Raw genomic sequence first — 18,078 nt, forward strand, 5'->3', positions numbered from 1 at the left:
CAGCAAGTGTTGCAAGGGCAGCATGGGGCAGGTGCTAAGACACAGGCGAAGGTGGGAGCTCTGGGCTGTTTCTCATGATGGGATTTTTTTAAAGAGTAAAGCAAATACCCATTGTGTAAATATATCACTTTTTTTTTCTTTTTTTATTGATAAAAGGAGAATAATAAAGAAAAAAAAACAAATTTCGACCTCCTCCCAGCCTCCCATTTCCCTCCCCCTCCTCCCTCTCCTCCCACTCTTCTCCCCCTCCTCCCATCCCTCTCCCCTTCTCCCCACTCCTCTCCCCCTCCCTCTCCAGTCCAAAGAGCAGTCAGAGTTCCCTGCCCTGTGGTAAGTCCTAGGTCCTCCCCGCTCCGTCCATATCTAGGAAGGTGAACATCCAAACTGGTTAGGCTCCCACCAAGCCAGCACATTAAGTAGGATCAAAACCCCGTGCCATTGTCCTTGGCATCTCATCAGCCCTCATTGTTCTCCATGTTCAGAGAGTCCAGTTTTATCCCATTTTTTTTTTTCGGTAACAGTCCAGCTGGCCTTGGTGAGCTCCCAGTAGATCAGCTCCACTGTCTCAGTGGGTGGGTGCACCCCTCGTGGTCCCGACTTTGCTCATCTTCTCCCTCCTTCCGCTCCTCATTGGGACCTTGGGAGCTCAGTCCAGTGCTCCAGTGTGGGTCTCTGTCTCTATCTCCATCCATCACCAGATGAAGGTTCTTCTTATTTAGCTTCTTTAGGTTAACCAATTGTAGACTCCCTGACCTTTATTTATGGCTACAAACCAATTATGAGTGAGTACATCCCATGTTCATCTTTTTGGGTCTGGGATACCTCACTCAGGATAGTGTTTTCTATTTCCATCCATTTGCATGCAAAATTCAAGAAGTCATTGTTTTTTACCGCAGTGTAGTACTCTACTGTGTATATATTCCACACTTTCTTCATCCATTTTTCCATTGAAGGACATATCGGTTGTTTCCAGGATCTGGCTATTACAAATATTACTGCTATGAACATAGTTGAACAAATGCTTTTGTCATATGATCGGGCATCTCTTGGGTATATTCCCAAGAGTGGTATGGCTGGGTCCAGGGGTAGGTTGATCCAGAATTTCCTGAGAAACCGAAACACTGATTTCCAAAGTGGTTGCACAAGATTGCATTCCCACCAGCAATGGATAAGTATACCCCTTCCTCCACAGCCTCTCCAGCAAAGGCTATCATTGGTGTTTTTGATTTTAGCCATTCTGACACGTGTAAGGTGATATTTCAAAGTTGTTTTGATTTGAATTTCCCTGATTGCTAAGGAGGTTAAGCATGACCTTAAGTGTCTTTTAGCCATTTGAATTTCTTCTGTTGAGAATTCTCTGTTCAGTTCAGTGCCCCATTTTTTAATTGGGTTAATTAGCATTTTAAAGTCTAGTTTCTTGAGTTCTTTATATATTTTGGAGATCAGACCTTTGTCTGTTGCGGGGTTGGTAAAGACCTTCTCCCAGTCAGCAGGTTGCCTTTTTGTCTTAGTGACAGTGTCCTTTGCTTTACAGAAGCTTCTCAGTTTTAGTAGGTCCCATTTATTCAATGTTGCCCTTAATGTCTGTGCTTCTGGGGTTATACCTAGGAAGCGATCTCCTGCGCCCATCTGTTTTATGGTACTTCCCACTTTCTCTTCTATCAGGTTCAGTGTGCTCGGACTGATATTGAGGTCTTTAATCGATTTGGACTTGAGTTTTCTGCATGGTGATAGATATGGGTCTATTTTCATTCTTCTACAGGTTGACATCCAGTTGTGCCAGCACCATTTGTTAAAGATGCTTTCTTTCTTCCATTGTATACTTTTAGCTCCTTTATTGAAAATGAGGTGTTCATAGGTTTATGGGTTAAAATCCGGGTCTTCTATATGATTCCATTGGTCGACTTCTCTGTTTTATGCCTATACCACACTGTTTTCCTTACTGTAGCTATGTAATAGAGTTTGTAGTCAGGGATGGTAATGCCTCCAGAAGATCCATTATTGTATAGGATTGTTTTGGCTATCCTGGGTTTTTTGTTTTTCCATATAAAATTGATTATTGTCCTCATCAGATCTGTGAAGAATTTTGATGGGACCTTGATGGGGATTGCATTGAATCTATAAATTGCCTTTGGTAGAATTGCCATTTTTACTATGTTGATCCTCCCAATCCAAGAGCAGGGGAGGTCCTTCCATTTTCTGGTATCCTCTTCAATTTCTTTCTTCAATGCCTTAAAGTTCTTGTCAAATAGATCTTTCACTTCCTTGGTTAGAGTTACCCCAAGGTATTTTATGCTGTTTGTGGCTATTGTGAAAGGTGAAGCTTCTCTGATTTCCCTCTCTGCTTCCATATCCTTTGTGTATAAGAGGGCAACTGACTTTTTGGAGTTGATCTTGTATCCTGCCACATTACTAAAGCTGTTTATCAGCTGTAGGAGGTCGTTGGTGGAGATTTTGGGGTCGCTTATGTACACTATCATATCATCTGCAAATAAAGAACGTTTCACTTCTTCCTTTCCAATTCGAATCCCCTTGATTCCTTTATGTTGTCTTATTGCTATTGCTAGAACTTCAAGCACTATATTGAAGAGGTATGGCGAGAGTGGACAGCCTTGTCATGTTCCTGAGTTCAGTGGGATGGCTTTGAGTTTCTCTCCATTTAATTTGATGTTAGCTGTCGGCTTGCTGTATATAGCTTTTATTATATTTAGGTATGACCCTTGTATCCCTAATCTCTCCAATACTTTTATCATAAAGGGATGTTGGATTTTGTCAAATGCTTTTTCAGCATCTAATGAAATGATCATATGGTTTTTTCTTTCAGTTTATTTATATGATGGATTACGTTGATAGATTTGCATATGTTGAACCAGCCCTGCATCACTGGGATGAAGCCTACTTGATCATAATGGATAATTTTCCTAATGTGTTCTTGGATACGGTTTGCCAGTATTTTGTTGAGGATTTTTGTGTCGATATTCATGAGTGAGATTGGCCTGTATTTCTCTTTCTTGGTTGAATCTTTGTGCGGTTTTGGTATCAGAGTGACTGTAGCTTCATAAAAGGAATTTTGCAATGACTCTTCTGTTTCTATATTGTGAAATACATTAAGGAGTATAGGTATTAGGTCTTCTTGGAAGTTCTGGTAGAATTCTGCATTGAAACCATCTGGTCCTGGGCTTTTTTTGGTAGGGAGGTTGTTGATAACAGCTTCTAATTCTTTGCGACTAACAGGTCTATTTAGGTCGTTCACCTGGTCCTGGTTTAACTTTGGTATATGGTATTTATCTTAAAAAGTCCCCATTTCTTTTACATTTTCCAGTTTTGAGGCATACAGGCTTTTGTAGTAAGATCTAATGATTCTCTGAATTTCCTCTGTGTCTGTGGTTTTGTCCCCTTTTTCATTTCTGATCCTATTAATTTGCATATTCTCTCTCTGCCGTTTGATTAGTTTGGATAGGGGTTTATCAATCTTGTTAATTTTCTCCAGGAACCAGCTTTTTGTTTCATTGATTCTTTGTATTGTTTTCTGTGTTTCTATTTTGTTGATTTCAGCCCTCAGTTTGATTATTTCCAGTCTTCTACTCCTCCTAGGTGAGTCTGCTTCTTTTTTTTTCTAGAGCTTTCAGGTGGGCTGTTAAGTCTCCAATGTGTGCTTTTTCTGTTTTCTTTAAGTGGGCACTTGGTGCTATGAACTTTCCTCTTAGGACTGATTTCATAGTGTCCCATAAGTTTGAGTAGGTTGTTTCTTTATTTTCATTGAATTCGAGGAAGACTTTAATTTCTTTCTTTATTTCTTCCTTGATCCAGGTTTGTTTCAGTAGTTGACTGTTCAGTTTCCATGAGTTTGTAGGCTTTCTTGGGGTAGCATTGTTGTTGAATTCTAACTTTAATCCATGGTGATCTGATAAGACACAGGAGGCTACAAATATTTTTTTTGTAACTGTGTAAGTTAGCTTTGTTACCCAGTATGTGGTCAATTTTCAAGAAGGTTCCATGAGCTGCTGAGAATAAGGTATATTTTTTCCTATTTGGGTGGAATGTTCTATAGATGTCTGTTAAGTCCATTTGATTCATTACCTCCATTAATTCTCTTATTTCTCTGTTAGGTTTCTGTCTGATTGACCTGTCCTTTGGTGAGAGAGGCGTGTTGAAGTCTCCTACTATTAGTGTGTGTGGTTTGATGGCAGCCTTGAGTTTTAGTAATGTTTCTTTTACGTACGTGGGTGCTTTTATATTAGGGGCATAGATATTCAGGATTGATACTTCATCCTGATGAATTGTTCCTGTTATGAGTATAAAATGTCCCTCTCCATCTCTTCTGATTGATTTGAGTTTGAAGTCAACTTTGGTAGACATTAGTATGGCCACACCTGCTTGTTTCTCAGGTTCATTTGCTTGATAAACCTTTTCCCATCCCATCTGAGTAGGTGCCTGTCTTTGTGGTTAAGGTGTGTTTCTTGTAAACAGCAGAATGTTGGATCCTGTTTTCATATCCAATCTCTTAGCCTGTGCCTTTTTATAGGTGAGTTGAGCCCATTGACATTAAGTGATATTAATGACCAGTGGTTGTTAATTCCAGTCACTTTTTTAGTAACAGAGTTTGTGTGTTTCCTTTCTTTGAGTTGTGCTGGTGAAGGGTCTCTAGATGTTTGAGTTATTGTGGTTATTTTTGGACTCCTTGGTTTGTGATTTTCCTTCTATTACTTTCTGTAAGCCTGGATTTGTAACTACGTATTGTTTAAATTTGTTTTTATCCTGGAAAATTTTGTTTTCTCCATTTATTGTGAACAAAAGCTTGGCTGGGTATAGTAGTCTGGGCTTGCATCCATGGTCTCTTAGTTTCTGCAGTACTTCTATCCAGGACCTTCTGGCTTTCATTGTTTCCATAGAGAAGTCAGGTGTAAGTCTGATTGGTTTACCTTTATAAGTGACTTGGCCGCCTTTTTCCTTTGCAGCTCTTAATATTCTTTCTTTATTCTGTATGTTTTGTGTTTTGATTATTATATGGCGAGGAGATGGTTTTTTTTTTTTTTTTTGGTCCAGTCTATTCGGTGTTCTGTATGCTTCTTAAACTTTCAAAGGAATATCCTTCTTTAGGATGGGAAAGTTTTCTTCTATAATTTTATTAAATATATTTTCTGGACCTTTGAGCTGTACTTCTTCTCCTTCTTTTATCCCAATTATTCTTAGGTTTGGTCTTTTTATTGTGTCCCAGATTTCCTGAATGTTTTGTGATGAGAATTTGTTGGTTTTGCTGTTTTCTTTGATCAGTGTGTTTATTTTCTCTATGGTATCTTCAATGTCTGAAATTCTTTCTTCTATCTCTTGTAATCTGTTGGTAGTACTTGTCTCTGTATTTCCTGCTTGTTTACCCAGATTTTCTATCTCCATCCTTCCCTCGGTTTGTGTTTTCTTCATTACTTCCATTTCATTCTTCATGTCTTGAACCACTTCCCTTACCTGTTTGATTCCTTTTTCTTGTTTCTCTTGGTTTTCTTGGGTATCTTTGAGCACTTTATTCATTTACTCTACCTTTTTGTTTGTGATCTCTAATTGTTTATGGCAGTTTTTCACCTCCTGTTTAAGGTCTTCTATTATTTTCATATAATTCACTTTTGAGTCGATTTTTTTCTAATTCTTCTAGATTAGGGTGTACAATTCTTCTTATTTCGGGATCTCTGGATTCTGGTGATGCCATGTTGCCTTTCAGGTTGTTGGAGGAATTCCTGCCTTGGCGTCTTCCCATCTCTTCCTTCAAATGGAGCCAGGAGAGGCCTGGTGTCTTGGTCCAGTCTTTGCTGTGACTGACTCTCTGAGTGTATCTCTTCAGTGTAGAAGCAGGATCCGTTCCCTTCCAGATGGAACTCCTCAGCACCAAAAAATGGATGCCTGGTAGTCCAATGACCCGAGGACAAAAGGGGGAACTTGGGTGGGGACGAGTAGAACACAGGACACCCTCCTGCACAAGCTGAAGGTGTGGAGTGCTCCCTTTGGGGGGTGGGGGGGTCCTTGAGGCCTGCCCGTTAGGCAGGCACTCACCTCTCTGGGTGGGTAGCCTTAGTATAGGAGCAGGAAACTTTTCCTGAGCAAAGGACTTAGCAGAAAAGGCAGGCTTGTGGGGGGGAGGGGAGGTCGTGTGTAAGAAAGACAGCCATGCAGAAGGAGCTGGGGGAGGGGGGCCTGTGTTCTCTTCCTGGACAGTCTGACCCTGGAAAGCACACACTCACCGGTCCAGATGCAACTCCTCAGTACCTAAACAGGGCCACCTGGTAGCCCGATGATCCGGGGACAAAAGGAAAAAAAAAACAAAAAAAAAATAAAAAACAAAAAACCGTGCAGGGGGGACAAGATCCAGCAGAACACAAGCACCCCTGGAGCACAAGCTGAAGGTGCCCGGGCTCCCTTTCGGGGGTCCTTGAGGCCTGCCCGGTAGGCAGGCACTCACAGCTCTGGGTGGGTCGCCTTAGTGTAGGAGCATAAAACTGTTCCTGAGCAAAGGACCTAGCAGAAAACGCAGGCTTGTGGGGGGGAGGGGGGTCGTGTGTAAGAAAGACAGCCCTGCCGACCATATTTCTCAGTTGTCCTTCATGGTAAAGAAATAGGACCAGCCTGGTCTACAGAGCTAGTTCCAGGACAGGCTCCAAAGCCACAGAGAAACCCTGTCTCGAAAAACCAAACCAAAACAAAACAAAACAAAAAAAAAAAAAAAAGAAAAAAAAAAGAAATAGGGCCATAGAATGTTCGTCCGGTGACGGATGAAGATAGAGACAGAGATCCTCATCAGAGCAATGGACTGAGATCCCAAGGTCCAGTTGAAGGGCATAAGGAGGGAGAAGAACAAGGAAGTCAGGACTGCAAGAGGTTGGTCCACCAATGGAGGGAGTGTGCCTGTTCTATGGGGAGCTCACCAAATCAAGCTGGACGGGGCCTGAAGGAGCATGTGATCAAACCAGACTCTCTGATTGTGGATGACAATGGGGGCTGACTGAGAAGCCATTGATAAAGGAACTGGGATTTGTTTTTACGGCATGTTCTGGCTTTTTGCGACCCTAGTCTGTATGGATGCACAGCTCCTTAGGCCTGGATGTAGCAGGGAGGGACTTGGACTTCCCACAGGGCAGGATTCCCTGTCCTCTCTCAAGCAGCAATGGAGAGGGAGGAGGGAGAGTGGAGGAGAAGGAGGGGATTGGGAGGAGGGAAGGAAGTGTAGATATTTGAATGGAAAAATTTAAAAAAAATAAAAAAAAATCAACACACACACAAAAAGAAATGGGAGTTATATCTACTACATTGTGCCCAAATAGAGAGCAATTATTATATAATGAACATCAAAACTTGTCTTTAAAGTTACTCATGATTCTTTCTTTCTTTTGAAGATCCTAGATTTATACTTATGTATCTATTGAATTATTTAGGTGTTTGTGTCCTCAAATATGGTATGTGTCTGTATAAACTGGTACCCACATCAAGTAAAAAAACTCTCTAAGTCTTCCAGATCCTCTCTCAAATTTTTACCACTTTCCAATCTTTTTATTTCAACAGACCAAGTGAAATATTTTATATATTTATTAAAAACAGAATACCAACTACTCTTCAATTCCTGAAAACCCTATTATATTCTGTGCTCTTATGTATCAGTTGTTTCTATGGACATGCAACTGTCATTATGAACTGTTTACCTTTATGTACTCTTTCCTACCTTATTTTTTTCTTTCATATTGTCCACAGAATACTATGTTCTTCAAATGGGAACAATATGTGGTGTGTGTGTGGGGGGGTGTATGTGTATCTATCTGTGATATAGGTATTTTCCATTTTTTTTATTTAAACATGGATGAGTACTTAAAGTTATTCCCCAAGGTACTCCTTTTAAAAGTTCTGTAATGAACATGAATATGCTTTTCTTATGAACTAAGTAAACTTTTTATGGATACATATTTATAAATAAAATTGCTTAATCACACAAAAGTTTTAATTTTATAACTGACCTTATATACTTAGAATATAATATGACTTTTCCATGATAATATTGAAATTTCCTACTATTCTATTTCCTCAATTTTCAACATTATATAAAACAAAGTATATTATCGAAAGCTTTATGTAAATGAACTTACAAGAAACTTGCACTTCCTTAGGCTTTTTATTTCCTTTAGTTCTATTATGCACTTAGATTTTTAACTTAATTGGGAGATAAGAACAGTATCTCTCTATGATTACATAAATGACTTTTAATTGTATCCATAACATGCAAAGTTTCAGTATGGTTCACACTATGACAGTTGCAGTATCTTGACAAAACACAGACTGAGTTTACCTATTCATTTTAGGTTAAACAGATATAAAATCAAAAGATGAAACAGCAAACAAAGGAAAATGCTAGTTTCATAACTAGATATTACCAGAAAACAGTATACCAAGTCAATGCACAGCCACTGTACTTTAGAAATATTTATTTTTCTTTAATGACACAACAAAATTTGACACTCAATTTTCATTTTGTAAACCTAAAATCTCTTTGAAAGATAGACATTGAGAGAGAGTCTTATTTTAGAAACAGAATTGGTTGTATATTTCCACATCTTGGAATTACAATAAATTCATAATCTCCAAGCTATACGTTGCTATAGGACTCAGAATGCCATTTGCACTCCATTTCCCTGCATACATGTCTGCTGATAAACATGGAATTTGAATTCCATCCTCTTGTTTTTTCTCTGTCTATGAATGCATGTGCTAGCATGTTTGCATTTGTAGGAATATGGGTATGCACAGGTACATGCATGCACTTGTATGTGGAGAACTGAAATTAATGTCAGGTGTCTTTCTCAATTACTCTACTTTGTTTAGAAGGACTATTTTTCCCTAAACCCAGAGTCTACCTTTTCAAGCTCATTTAACTACTAAGGTTTTCTGGGGTTCCTCCCAAGTGCTTAGAATTGGGGATACTACCTGACCTACTTATATGTTCTAGATATCAAAACTTGGGACTCCATGCTTGTATGATAAGTACTTTACAAACGGAAGCATCTTTTTAGCCCCTTAAAATATAAGGCCAGACTGGCCTCAAACTTCTCATCTTCTTGACTTTTCCATTTTTTAGCATATCATGCAAGCTAGTATGTATGAGCCACCATCGCCTCTTTTAATCATTAGTAATATTATCTCTCAGATTTTGCATTATACATCATAATTATTCTCATATATGTGTAGTGATAACTGTTACAAAACAGTTACACAATATTTTCTACCTAAAAGATTCTATAAACCGGGCAATGGTGGCACACGCCTTTAATCCCAGAACTCGGAGGCAGAGGCAGGCGGATCTCTGTGAGTTCGAGTCCAGCCTGGTCTATAGAGCTAGTTCCAGGACAGGTTACAAAGCCACAGAGAAACCCTGTCTCGAAAAACAAACAAAAAAAAAAAAAAAAAAAAAAAGATCCTATAGACTTTACTGAAATACACCTAAAAAGATTTTGCTCTAATAAATGGTGTATGAGAAACAAAATCAACATTCAAAAATCAGTACATTTCATTTTGCAAATGACAAAATTGTTAACTAATGTCTTAGAGTTTTATTGTTGGGATAAGACACCATGACCATTGCGACTCTTATAAAGAAAAACACTCAAATTGACCTGGTTTATAGTTCATTATTATTCTGAACGGGGGGATCATGGAGGCATGCAGGCAGACTTGATGTTGGAAAAGGAGCTAGGAATTCTCTATCCCATTCTGTAGGCAGCCTGAAGAGACAGCAAAACACTGGGATTTCCTCCAACAAGGCACCCATGTGCTAATCCTTTCAGATAACGCCACCCCCTGTGAGCTATTGGGGACCATTTTAAGTCAAACTTCTGCGAGTAAGGAAGAAAACTCCCCAATAATGCTAATGTAAAATAAATAAATAAAATACATTAGTTCCTAGTAATACACCTAACCACTGGGGTGAAATAACTCAACAATAAAGACATTAAAGCACAGAAAAAAAGAAATTAAAGGAGACATGAAATGATGGAAAAACATTTCATGCTCCTGAATTGACTGAATTAATATCATGAAAATGCCTATCCTAACAAAAATAATTTAAAGATTCAATAAAATTGCAATAGAAATTCCAATGATATTTTTAATGGGTTGGATAGCAAAACTAAAACTCACACAGAAATGAAAAGAACATAGATAACCAAAGAAATGGGAAGCAGAAACGACAGCATGGAACTGCCACAAAGCAGCCATGTAGAAAGCTATGTAAGGTAACAGAGTGCCCAGAAATTACTTCAGCCATCAGCTGATGATTATTTCTAATTTTTTAAGGACCTCAACTCAGGTCAAACCAAACAGTAGCTTTCATGATGAGAGTAATATCAAAACTTGCCAGTATGAAGCAAAGCAAACACTATATTGAAGTTATTTTTAATGAAGACTGTAGGCACAGGAGTTAATAAAACACACACACACACAGCAAAGGGCCTGGATATATGTTTCTCTAATAGATTCACAAAAAGTAAAATCATGTGTGCTGGGACTCCACAACTGAGTGGCCTAGCATTAGCTATTTTAGTGCCTTACATTTTCTTTGTCAAATTATTGCTAAGAAGTGTGTAAAATTTATTCTCTTTTGATAAGTAAATTTATAAGGTGACTGTGGAAATACATTGAGTAGAATTAAAATAAATTGGATATAAACAGATCCAATGGAATTTCACAGGATTGGCCCAAGTCCTACTGCTGTACATTGGGTTTTGGGTGAAGTTCTTAGGAATTTGTGTGTTTATATACAGGAAGGAAGAAGAGCTTTAAGAAGTTGATATTTCTGTTGGATTTCTTGATTATATGTTGATGTAAAGTTCATATCATATTCCAGATTGAGGGTTCCTTTTGATTTTAACATACCTTTAATATTTCCTGTCTTTCAATCTTGCCTCTAATAGATAACAATAAGAATAGGAGAATATATTTTCTATGTGTATTTTACTTGGAGAATTAATTTCTAAACTATGTATAAGAAATCCAAAATATAACAAATTGAAAGAATAAAAAATCTTGGAGACTGATCAGACAGTTCTGAGAAGAAAACACAGACATTCCCCCACACACAAACACATGCTTTTCCCTCAGCCATTAGGGAAAAGCAAATTTAAAGTGCTTTGAATTTTTATTTCACCCCAAACCAAAAGACAAATATCACAAAAGCAAATGGCAAAAACATTGGTTAGGATATTCAGCAGGAGAAAGCTTGTTCCACAGCTGGTAAAAGCGTAACATTGCCACTGTGGAAATCAATGTAGAAATTTCTAAAACACAATTGAGCACTTAATTATTGTATTACCCAGTTACGTCACTCCTCTGGATATACCCAAAGATTGTTTCTTAGATGTTTGTTTTATTTTTTTCCTTATTGCTATGTTAAAATATTCTGTTAAGAACAAGTTAAGAGAGAATAGATTTATTCTGACTTATACTTCAAGGGTACATGACATCATGGTGAGGAAGTGGAAGAAGAACCTTTAAGCAGCTTGTCACCTTGTGTCCCCATTCAAGGTGCTGAGATGAATGAATGCTAATTGCTGCTCAGTTTCCTTTCTTCTCTTAGTCTGGATCTCAATCAGAAAACTCTGTCACTCCCAATTGAAGGAGGAGTGTATTTCTACCTCTGTTAACCAATTACCTCCCAGGTGATTAGCAAGTATTTAAATTGAACATAGTAGCCATTGCAGTATATTCCCAGAAGGATGCTTATGCATCCATGTCCATCGTTTTGCTCTCTTTACAATATCAAGGAAAAGGAATCTGCATTCATTTTTATTAACCAACACATGAATGTAAAATAAAAATGTATTCCAAAACTACAATGTATTTGTACCATGAAAAGAAATGGAAAAACAAGAGTATAGGAAGATTAAGAAAATGGTCACTTGTGTAGAACCTCAAACAACAACATGTGTTTTAGTAATAAAAACATGTATCTCACAGAAACTCATAATTCGTAAATATTAACTTAAAAGTCTATTGTATTTATAAAACTTCCATTGTTTACTGAATTTTTAACATAATTTATAAGTACATTTCTTCAGATTTCTTCAGGTTCTTCATGGAAACTCTTCCAAATGTTATGTAAACAACTAATGAAGAGTAAGAAGTTTGTGTATATAAAATGTAGGCTCAAATCCCAGCTGATCCAATATCCAAGCATAACTTTAAAATAAGTTGACACTAAAATAACTAATCCAACTTTTGGAGCAAATTATTTCACTATTTTTCTTTAAAACTAAGGAAAAAATTGCATCACAGAATGATGCGGGAGTCCCCTCTGTGTGCTGTAATTACCATTAATGAATAAAGAAACTGCTCTGGACCTCTAGCAAGGCAGAACTTAGGTAGGCACAGAAAGCTAGACTGAATGCTGGAAGGAAGAGGCGCAGAGTTGGAGGGAAGCCATGGAGCCACTACCTGAAATAGATGTGCTGAAACTTTGCTGGTAAGCCACAACCTCATGGTGATATACAGATTAATAAAATGGGTTAAAAAAAGATGTAAGAGTTACCCAATAAGAAGATAGAACTAATGGGCCAAGCAGTGTTTTAATTAACATAGTTTCTATGTGATTATTTCAAGGCTAAGCAGCCGGGACGAACAATCAGCCCCTACCCCATGCAACAACAGAATGAGAACTATGAAATGAAATATGATTATATATTAAGATACTGCAGAAAAGACTACTTTAATTTTTGCTTATTTTTGTACTCATACAGGATTACTATTTAAATGCAAAAATGAGCAGTTGTAACATTACATTCCTAATTAAAACAACATTTATTAGAATGAAAACTTAAAGATCTGGATATAAAATTATAGCAATATGATTAAGAATGGAACTCTAATTGTGTTAGTTCATTAATTTTACAGTTTATTAAATGCCCAATAATAATACATAAACTGTGTTAAAAACTGATTTGCACTTGTTCTTGGTTTTTCATCCTTTATATTTTATTTGACATCCAAATTTATGATAAGAAACAAAATAGCAATACATAATATTAACAAAATAGAATTTCAGCAGAGTAATGAACCAGTAATGGGTAGAAAATCTCATTCAATTTTACACAGAAATTGTAATGTCTTGCACATTCATTCAGGTTTATAAAAGAGCTTGCCTCATACTTATACATTTTCTTCACATCTGCAAATTCAGCAGTTACTACCTGACATCTCCTAATTTACAAGAAAAGCATAGCATGACAATATGATAAAATAAAAATTGTTCATTTTTAAGTAGTAGAGTATATTTTTAATGCTAGCATGTCATTTGAAGTCATGTAATTATTGTATCCAGTGAATCATGATCTTTTACTAAGACACTTTTCTATTCTATATATAAGGACAATTTTAAAGAAATATGTTTTACCTTTCAGTAAACCCTGCCTCTATTATTGGCAGAAACTAAGCTCTTTAGAAAAATAATGCATTTCATGAATTCTGCTGCATACCATTCATAATGTAGAACAATTCTATTATCACAAAGAGATTGCAGCTGCATGTTTCCAGAGTTCTTTCAGAGATACATAGCAATACTAAAATTGCAAATTTAGTTTAACTGGACCATTTCTCATTTTAAAGCATGTAATCTTATTTTAAAATCAGCATAATACTGGAACAAACATTCTCTCCAAAACTGATAGACAAAAGTCAACTAAATGTATTAAAAGAAATAATAAACATTCACCAAGTAGCCCCAAAATTTAAAAGCAAGTCAGCTGAGATGGAGCAGTCCCACCTTGCCCATAGGGATCACCATTATTTTGAATGTGAGTCTATCCTTTGGTGGATGAGTCATCTCTTCCAGTCCATGAGAGTCATTATTTAAATATAAGATAAAACGAATGGTGCTGGAGATACAGTGAAACAGAACCTTCTATGCTGAGTTAGAATAAAATCATTAAGATTCTACTTGACATTCAGAATTTCTGACAAAACATTTTAAAAAGCCAGAAATGGTGGAAATGGAGCTGTCATGGAAAACCATATGGGATTTCATCAGTCAAACATGACTGATAAATCCAATTTTACACAGTATTTCCAAAACAGAGGAAATTAAGATAATAGAAACCAGCTTCTATGATGAGAGTAAGAGCTACATATCTGTGAGTATCATGATAACAATTATGAATATAGTTAGAAATTATAAAAAAAAGTTGGTATGCTACACTAGTTACTTTATATTCTGTACTAATAAAGTAACTTATGGAATGAATGCCTTTCTATATATAGAGAGGGGATATATTAGAAAGACTTACAGATTGTAGTCCACCTAGTACATAAATGGCTGTCTACCACCAAAAAAATCTAAGAGTTCAGAAGTTGTTCAGTCCATGTGTCTGAAGATCTCATAGGCTGAGAAAATAACCTGGAAAGGGCACACTACTTCATCATCAAATGCCTAATGGTCTATGGTCAATCTTTAAAATTATATATATATATATATATATATATATATATATGTGTGTGTGTGTGTGTGTGTGTGTGTGTGTGTGTGTGTGTGTGTGTGAGAGAGAGAGAGAGAGAGAGAGAGTGCATACATATATGTATGCATATGTGTGTATTTATATATGCAGAAAGAGTTAGCATCATGCCTTTAAATGGAAAAAGCAAACAAAATCTTCTTTGTTCTTCCATCAAAGCACATGACTTAAGACATAATTATTCCTCAGAAAACATTAAAACCCACTACTGTTTTCAAGAGTATATAGCACACTAATTAAAATATACTGTACTCTGGAAAAAATGTATTTTAGTAAAATTAACATGATATTCTTTGTGTAAAATTAAATCTAAATTAATGACTAAGATTTTGAAATATACTGAATATAAGCAGTAATTTTAAGGTAATGCTAAAGACAAGTTAGAATATTTTTTCCTAAATGATAAAAAAAGGAAAACTTTAACCATAGTAAAACTTATTTAATGTGATAAAAATATAATTATGGAGAAAAGAGTATGATGTCATGTGTTAAATTGGTTAATGTTCCCAGATTTCTGACCTAGAATTATACCAAATTATCTGAAGCCAAAAGAAAAAAGAAAGCTTTATGAAGAATTAAATGCAGAATAATAAATACAGAGGGAAGAAATCAAAGGAAAACAGAAAAAACTCAAATCAAGAAGATTGATGAAGTCATTGACCTAAACATTCAATGTTAAATTGATGAATGAGACCTCATAATAAGACTATTAAGATATTATAAGCATAAAAAGGAAAAATACAGAATAATTTTATAATAGATTAAATATTTAGCACAAACGGAAACTTTTTATAAAAATAATACCAGCCTTGGATACAGAGAAAAAGTAATGTTACTTTCTATAACTTTATTAAGAAAACTGAATGTTTTTTAGGTTTTATAATTTTAACAAAGAAAAACAAGATAAAAAATCATGCAAGTTACTACAAATGAAGATATGATAAATTAATGGAAAATTTTGCAATATGTGAAGAGAAGACAGGGGAAGTTTTTCTACTTTAGTCTGATCAACACTAGAAGAATAATGATGACATATTAAACTATTTTGTACTCACAAATTTAATGACTTTGTTTAAATTATTAAATGATACTTTCAAGTTACACTTGATAAAAATGTAATCTAAATATTGAAAAACCTCTTAGCTCATTTAGTAATTAAAGAATACTCCCATAAAGAGAAATTAGACAAAACTAGTTCAGTTATAAATTCTACCAAACATATTTGTAACTCATTTTCAATAATCCCATGTTTTAGGGAGTATAAACATAATATTTTACCATAATCAAAGTGATTTATCTCTGAGTTGAAGCTTGATTCCAGATATTCTATCAAATAAAAAGTAGTTAGTTCATCATTAAAAATATGAATTAAAAGCAGACCATCATCTCCATAAGTGTAGAAAATTAGTACCATAGAATTCAAAGTTCTTTAACTTCAAAAACTTCTCACAACTAGGCTATAAAACAATTTTTTTCCTAACAGAATATAGACTATAAATGCCAAACCAATACAGTCAATAATTAAGAGTTGTTGACTTTTCATGTAAAAGCAGTTTTATTATAAATATGCTTATTTACATATTCTAATTAACATAGTGTTGCGATTTCTAACCTTAAGAATTAGACAAGAGTTATTCCTGAACAGAAGAAAATATCAAGCATAGTTATTCTCTTTTCCAGATAACATGAGTATTTACATAAAGTATCGCAATGACACCATCAAACTTTGCTTTGGTGTGTTAAGCAATCATAGAGCTACTGTCAATAACATTTCTATATTCTAACAACAAATTGTCTAAAAATAAATTAGGTAAACAACCCTATTTACAATTGTACTAGAAAAAAAATGGTGTCTTGTCTAAACATTTAATCAAATGAAAGTTTTATCTGCTGAATTATATAAAATACTAATAAACAAATTTGAAAATACTACAAGTAAATGGAAAATTACCACATCTTAGACTGGTAGAACTGATATTCTAAAAACATCAACATAATCTAAAGTGATCCTCAGGTTCAATATGAACTCTCAGAAATCTAAATGTCTCCCTCCACAGAATAAGAAAATTTCATTTTTAAGTTCTTGTTTTTGGAACTTTAATAGATGTATGCAACGAAATATGATTGTTTGCTTTCCCCATTTTCCCCTTCTGTCTCTCCCTATGTAATAGGAACCCTCCCAACTTCATGACTCTGTTTGTGTATATGTGTGTGTGTGTGTGTGTGTGTGTGTGTGTGTGGTGTATGCATATGTGAGTTTGTGATCACTCACTAAGCCAGTTCATGCACTACGGATAAATATGGTTTCACAGCCGTTGGCCCCACAAACTGCCCAAGTCACATGGTTGTCACCCACATTGGGAGGGCCTAGTTCTATCTGTTGAAGATTCCCTGATGTGGGAGTGTCATATATCAATCTGTTGATTTCATTGGCTAAGCAATAAAGAAACTGCTAGGCCCATTGGATAGGCCCACCCTTAGGTGGGTGGAGTAAACAGAACAGAACGCTGGGAGGAAGAGGAAGTGAGGTCAGACTCCACAGCTCTCCTCTCCGGAGCAGACACCTCAGAGAGAGACACCATGCTGCCCGCTCCAGGGAAGATGCACGCTATGAAGCTCCGACCCAGGATGGACATAGGCTAGAATCTTCCCGGTAAGCACACCTAGGGGCGCTACACAGATGATTAGAAATGGGCTAAATTAATATGTGAGAATTAGACTAGAAGACGCTAGATAGAAATGGGCCAAAGCAGTGTTTAAATGAATACAGTGTCTGTGTAATTATTTCGGGGCATAAGCTAGCCGAGCCGGGCAGGCGGCTGGGGTTTTGGGGACGTAGCCCCGCTGCCGCCCTAATTACTACAATTCCCCAGCTGTCAGTCCAGAGTCAGTGAGTTTTCATAAGCTCTGGTCAGTTGTTTCTGTGGGTTTACTCTTCATGATCTTGACCCCTTTGCTCATATTATCACTCCTCCCTCTTTGAAATGGACTCAGGAGCTTGCCCAGTACTTGGCTGTGGATCTCTTCATCTGCTTCAATCAGTTACCGGATGAAGATTCTATAATGACCATTACAATAGTTATCAATGTGCTTACAGGGGAAGGGCAGTTAAGACACCCTCTCCACTATTGCCTAGATTCTTAGCTGGGGTCATCTTTGTGGATTCCCTGAAATTACCCTAGTGCCACGTTTCTCACTTACTCCAAAATGGCTCCCTCTATCAAGGTATCTCTTTCCTTGCTCTTTCTCTCTATCCTTCATGCAACTTGACCTTCCAAATTCCTCATGTTTTCTTTCCCATTCCTCTCCTCCCCACCCTCTTTACTTTCTCCTCCTTTTCTTTATTCTGTATGTTTAGTGTTTAGATTAGTTTGTGGTGAGGGGGGCTTTTTTTGGTCCAGTCTTTTTCACCAAATAGACTGTAAGCTTTTTGCACTTTCATAAGCATGTCCTTCTGTAGGTTGTGAAAGTTTTCTTCTAAGATTTTGTTAAATTTATTTTCTGTAATTTGGACTGAATGTCTATCCATATTATTCTAATGTTTGGTCTTTTC

The sequence above is a fragment of the Microtus pennsylvanicus genome, chromosome 10, assembly GCF_037038515.1.
Source record: "Microtus pennsylvanicus isolate mMicPen1 chromosome 10, mMicPen1.hap1, whole genome shotgun sequence".
NCBI lineage: Eukaryota > Metazoa > Chordata > Mammalia > Rodentia > Cricetidae > Microtus > Microtus pennsylvanicus.